At 52.2% G+C, this 6,176-nt stretch overlaps 1 protein-coding gene across 1 annotated transcript in view; it reads right to left on the reverse strand.

The window, feature by feature from the left end:
• Nucleotides 1-5,316, reverse strand: part of SV2C (synaptic vesicle glycoprotein 2C) — a 262,124-nt gene extending 256,808 nt beyond the window's left edge. Inside the window, exon 1 of the mRNA XM_082457195.1 lies at nucleotides 4,638-5,316. The gene's annotated coding sequence lies outside the window, so the exon portion shown is untranslated. The remainder of the gene's footprint in view (nucleotides 1-4,637) is intronic.
• Nucleotides 5,317-6,176: the final 860 nt, after the last annotated feature.

The following is a 6,176-nucleotide window of genomic DNA, read 5'->3' on the forward strand; positions in this document are numbered from 1 at the left end:
GGGGGTTATGTAACATGAGGTTACGGAAGTGAGCTGGGGCCAGACCACCTAGAGCCCTGAAGGCTTTGAAGGCTAAGGTTTTCAGTCTTTATGCCACTAGACTGACCGGTTACATATAATGTTTGCTCTGCCTGTGCCCATCTGTCTCCACAGAGTCCTTCCCAAACACCTACCTCACTCACTCTGCCTCTGACTTACCAAAGAAGTTAGCCATCTTGAATCCTCCTTGCCAGCTAGAATGTGATTCCTCTGAGAGCTTCAAGTAGATAGTCCATAAATATCAAAGAGAACAACATAGCTTAGAAAGCCCATGCATTCTGGGTCCTTGCTGCACTGCCCAGTACTAGTTCAAGTGTTCCTACAACTGTGGTCCCCAAACGACAGCATCCAACCCACGTGGCAGAGCCTGATAAACAGCATACTCCGGGCCCACCCATGAAACCACTCATTTAGAATGTCTAGGATGGGGCTCAGAAACCTCCATTTGAACAAGCTCCCCTGGAAAGTATGATACACATGACTATTTGAGAGCCCTGATCTATTAGGCTATTCTAGGATTCTAGTTCATAAGATTTTCAAACAGTGGCAAATGACAGGAGAAAGCACTTAGTCTAACTTGTCATAAATCTCACTGTGCTCTTGAACTGTAAGAGGGCCCAAGTGCTATAAGAAGACTAAAACCCATCAATATAGTTCTCAGTGTCTGGTCTTAATCATTTGTATTACATACAGTCCACAGGAAAAGATATAGCAGGCATGGTGTGCATTAGGTAGTCAAGAGAAAACATTTAAAATGTTGTCACGTTAAATTGATCTGAATATCCACTTCACGTCAAGCTGAGATTATTTTTCAAATTTGGTCTTTTAAAAACGTTTTAACGCATACCCCTCATGGCATAATACAAAATCTAACAGACTACGCTACAAAAACAAAGCCCATAGCCCCATGTAAAATTCCAGTATGAGTTCATCAAAAACATTTCTATATTATAGAATATATTATATTCTATTTCTATATATTCTATATATAGAATATAGAAATATATTATATTCTATTTATAAGAAAAGTTCAAATTTAAACTATAACTCATCATATATTTCTATATTTCACAGAGGAAAAGAATATTAGCACCAGAAAGGACCAAACCATCCAATTCACCCCCTCCATCCATTTCATTTTGTTCACTTCGTCCCAATAAGGGAAGCCATCGTGATATGCAACCGCTACTGACCCTTCCTAATTACAAAGGGTGTTTGTGATAAAACTAAATGGCGGCTTTATACCCTCTTACAACATATTTTCAGCCAGAATTAAAACAGTAACTTCATCCTCCATTGTTATTTCAGCTGTGTAAAAAAGAAAGAAGCTTCAAATTCTATCCACTGCAACATTTTGCAATGGCTGCTCAATAGAGCTGGAATTTAAAAAGCAAAACCAAACATAATTTAGCAATGTTGGACCAAAACTGCACGAGCAGCTGGGGGCACGGAGCTGCCTCTCCTAGGTTTACAAACAGACTTCATCTAAATGACGAGTTTGTGTTAAACGAGCAATGATATACACGTTGTAAACCGTGGCTCAGACAGAAACCTCAGCAACATAGAACCAAGAAGCACTGGTCAATCATAGATTTTCCCCTGATGCAGCCGCATAGAATAAAAAGGACATTTTAACTTTTACTCTTCACAGAAATCTACCATTACGCATGAGTAACATGAATAACAACATAGTGATCTGGTTAGGAAGGCATTTTGACACATCAGATGTTTTCATTCATGAAATATGTCATCAACAAGTTTCCCTCAGAAGAAGAGCTAATATCCCTAATTATAGGAAATGGATTTTCTGGTACTCGTGGTCACGTAATATACTGCAGATTTTGATGCCTTTTGCGGTAATCGCCTTGAGGGTGGAAACTGCATCCTGTTCTCTGAGGGACCTTCCACACTTACAGAATGTGACAGCATTAATAATGAGTAGGATTTTTACCTAAAAGCTTGTCGGCTAGTCTGCTGCTCAGACCAGAGAAGCTACTTTTAAATGTCATTAGGTCATGAAAAATAAATTTGATCTACCACATCACCAAAAACACTCAGATGTAATCCAGAGCTTCTCCCCCACACCCCTTCTCCAGATAGCCAGCAGCTAATGGCATTTGATTTTATATTAGACTGCTAGGAAAAATCTATTGTCTGCATTTGCTGACACTGAAGGCCAAGTTTCATTAAAGGAACAGTGCCCAAGGAAGTCTCCAGAATTTTTTAAAAGGTGTTTTCTTTCTCCTTAAAGGGCCTTTGTTTCATAATATTTTCCATTCATAGAAAATTTGTGTGTCCAAAACTCTCTGAGACTCTTTTGACCCCAAAACAACTTTTTAGTAAGAGCTGGTCTCAGCTATTTTTCACATTTCTCAAACAGGGAGGATGAACCCAAGAGGGTAAGTCACTTGCCCATAACATAAGGTGACATAACATAATACTTGGGAAAATGAGACTAGGATCTTTGTCTGCGGGCTCTTTAATAACTGCTTTTCCTCCTTCCTCCCTTAACCCCACCCCACTATCCCCCAACATACGGCAGATTTGGGCTCATTCAGGAAAGCCAGTAGAAGAACCTCTGCCATTAGGTTTCCAGAAAGTAGGGTCCTTTTTTTTGTTAATACATAGAATGAAACATGGATTGGGCTTTTTAATCGCTACCACGGAATGCATTTGTAGTACTGTTTTAAACATATATTTAGGTTATAAAGAAGGAATGCGGCACATCGTTTTGCAAGCCTTTCTCAGCTCCACTTAGAGGCCAGGCCTCCTGACAAAACTCCTGAAGAATGGCGAAGGAATGGATTAGCCTTACGATATCTGAAGAACCTCAGCATCGAAGCTTTCACATGAAAACTTGCCGCCAGCACGAGGCCTTTCGGAACGTGCCACTGAAAATGAGTGGATGCCAAAGAGATTAATGCCAAATCCTCCTCCAGGATTAAGGATCAGAATTAAACTGAAACAACTTTCTTTCTCGCGCTGTCAGTCAGCTAAGAATGAAGGGAGGAGGTCCAAGGAGAGAGAAGATCATCAGGGAATCCCTGTGGTGGCGCCTTGAAAGACGCCCCATCTTCTCGGTCCCCCGGGGAGCGTCCGGCCGCTGCGGCGCCTTCCCGGCACTGCGGCGCACTGCGGAGCCTCCTGCCCACCCGCAGCCCCGGCCCGGCGGGGATTCGCTAGCTGCCTGGCGCCACCGCCCGCCCGCCCCCGCAGCAGTCTGCCGGGTCCCGCCCTGCCCCCCTCGTCTCCCCCACCGCGCCTCGCCGGGTCGCGGCTGTCCGTGCCGGGTGCGCTGCAGGGCATCCATCACCCGAGAGCCTTTGACGCACACGCGCGCACTCCCGGACCGAGACTCCGGCGCCTCCCCATCCCCCGCCCCCGCCCCCGAGTCTGCATTTGCATCACTCGCACACGTAGCCAGTGACGCTAACGCCCTCCCCTACCCCACCCCCCACGCTCCCACCTCCCCCCGACCCCGGCTCCAGCCTTCCAGGCAGCACCTCCAGCCCCTGGGACTCAGCCCTGCCTCTCCGCCTCCGCGCGCCGGGCGCTTAAGGTCCCTGCACGCCCACACTAAAGCTCTGAGTTCTACATCTGCGGCGAGGTGCCTGATGCCCCCTGCCAAGTTCATCACCATATTCCGCAGTCCTAGTGGGCCCAGCCCGGGGCGGTCCCCTAGGCACTCGAGAGAAAAGTCTTCCCAGTTCTAGAACCCAGGAGGAGGGGAAAGAGCCCGCCAAGAGAAAGGGTCAATTGGGTTGGGTGATCACCTCCACAGCCCTCCTCGCCACCTGAAATTACTTGGGTAGTTAGTTAGTTTACGGGTCATGGCCCCTCTCCCCGCTGAGCCTCACGCCAGTGAGTCTATTTCGCCGCGCCTGGCCACAGCAGGCGGTCAATAGGTTTTTACTGAATGAAGGCGTAGTGCAGGCAAGCGCGGACACAAACAGCCCCGCGCGTTTCCCTGCTCTCCATCCCTCGCTTGTGCTCTCGTAGACGCTAGGCAGGGGCTTCGGGGATTTATGTGGAATAGTTTTTAAATCCCCAATGTTTCTTTTAGGCTCCCGCAGCGCCTACTGCGGCTGCCTTTGCCCTCCCGCCACCCGCACGTCTACAAAGGGATTCCCGGCTAAAAGTTGAGCCCAAGGCTGGGTGGGGATACAGGTCGGATAGCCGGCCAGGGTTTAGGAGCTGCTTGTTTTAAATCAGCCTCCCTCTGCTCGTCGAACCACGCAAGCAAAGGATGGTGGAGGTCCCTACAGAAGGCGAGCGTGGCCCCCGCATCCCCGCGGCTGCCTACCTGCCTCCCCCGGGAATCTGGGATAAAGTGCGCCCGCATCCCCTGACCTACCCCGGGCAACCGGGGGTCACTCCATCTGCTCTACCCCAGACTTCCTCGGTTCTGCTCCGGCAAAGGCGCCCGGCCGGCAGCACCTGGTACCTGCAACCCCTTCCCCGGGGGCAGGTGGGGCAAAGTTGCTCTTCTAAAAGGCTACGAAAAGTTCCCCAGGCTGCAGCGCCCGGCCAGCGGGTCCGGAAGGGAAATAAAGTAGCGTTGGGAAAACCCGCCAACGCTGCCGGGGTCCCTCACTCACCGCTCCAGTCGCCGGGGACCCCCTGCCCAGGATGGTGTCAGCGCTTCAGCGGCTGCCGCCGCTCGGGCTCGCTCCTCGGGGCCGCCTCCGTCTGCCGCTCTCTCCTGCAGCGCACGGAGTGGTGACTCCTCCGAGCGGGTCAGCGGCGAGAGGAGGGGCGAGAAAGTGGCTCGGGGCTCACACTCTGCGGACCTCCTGCGCTGCCGCCGCCTCGCTTCGCCTCCTCCCCCGCGGTGCTGCAGTGCCCGGAGACGGCGTGGCGCGAGTACTAGCGGCGCGCAGGGAGGGAGTCACTGCGCGCGTGGGAGGCGTGAGCTACGCACGATTTGCTGCGGGGTGGGCTGACGCGGCCCGGGAAGTCAGGGAGTGAGGCGCTGCAGCTGCGCGGGATGGGGGTGGGTAGGGCCACCCCCAAGTCGCTGGTACTTTTGGAGAAGTCAGGGCTCCGAGTTCGCAGCAGAATGATGGAAAGGGCCCCAGTTCTTAATTAGTCACTGGGTGTGACTATGCATTGCGCACCCGCGGGCGGCGCCCCGAGTCTGTCCGGTGGGACAACAAGGAATTCTGAGTGCTGGACCCGGCTAGTGCCAGGGGAAAAAGGATTTGCCTCCTATTTCTGGGCCTGGGACTGACCTGTTAACTTTGACTCGGCTTCCTGGGAGCCCCCAGGCTGGGCGAGGTTGCCTATTCCTCCTCCCCACCCCCACGCTGATAGACAAGTCGAGGCAAGGCTTGCGGCGCAGCAGGACCCGACAGGTGGAAACTTTGGTGCCTCGCGTCACCCCAGTGCCAGGTAGGGCCAGATAGCCGGACCCCCAAGCAGACATTTGAAATGGCCTTTTGGGGGGAAACTACCTAATAAAAAAAAATTTTTTTTAAATAGCCAAGGGAATTTTGTATTTTTAGGAACATTTCGCCCCTCGCAGTGCTGGAGACCCCAGCTGGAGCTTCCCCCATTTCAAAGCGGCTGGGTTTGGCGGCTCGGGAGAAACCTGCCTCGACGAGGCCACACCCAAGGCTGGCGTGGCCACCTCGCAGCGGCAAGAGAGGGCGTTGCCCCCCGCGGGCCTCGCGCCGCCTCCCCTTCCTCCTTCCCACCCTCACAGCCCCCTCAGCACCACCTCCCGCGCGGCCACCTAGGCGCTGCGGGAAGGGGGCTTCCCCTAGTCCCGGACCCAGCCAGCTCCGAGCTCACACGGAACCCAAGCGGGGTGGGAAGCGGCCGCACAGGCAGGTGCCTTCCCCGCGATCACTGCTCGGATGATGGGTGCCCCGAAGCGAGACACAGCGCAGCGCCTATGCAGGCTGCCGTGGGTGGAAACCACACACACACACACACACACACACACTCTATCTCCCAATGTGTTCTATTCGTGTAAATATGCCTGGATGATTGAATGGACGGACGTGTGGATGTAAATATTACATGTACACGTGCGGGGAAAAGGAGGTATCTGGCACCTCAGGCAGCCTGCTGCCCAGAGAGGGTGGTGGGAATGAGGCGGTTCACCCTGAGCACTGTTATAATGTGAGCTTTCC

This window comes from Balaenoptera physalus (genome assembly GCF_965194825.1).
Source record: "Balaenoptera physalus genome assembly, chromosome: 3".
NCBI lineage: Eukaryota > Metazoa > Chordata > Mammalia > Artiodactyla > Balaenopteridae > Balaenoptera > Balaenoptera physalus.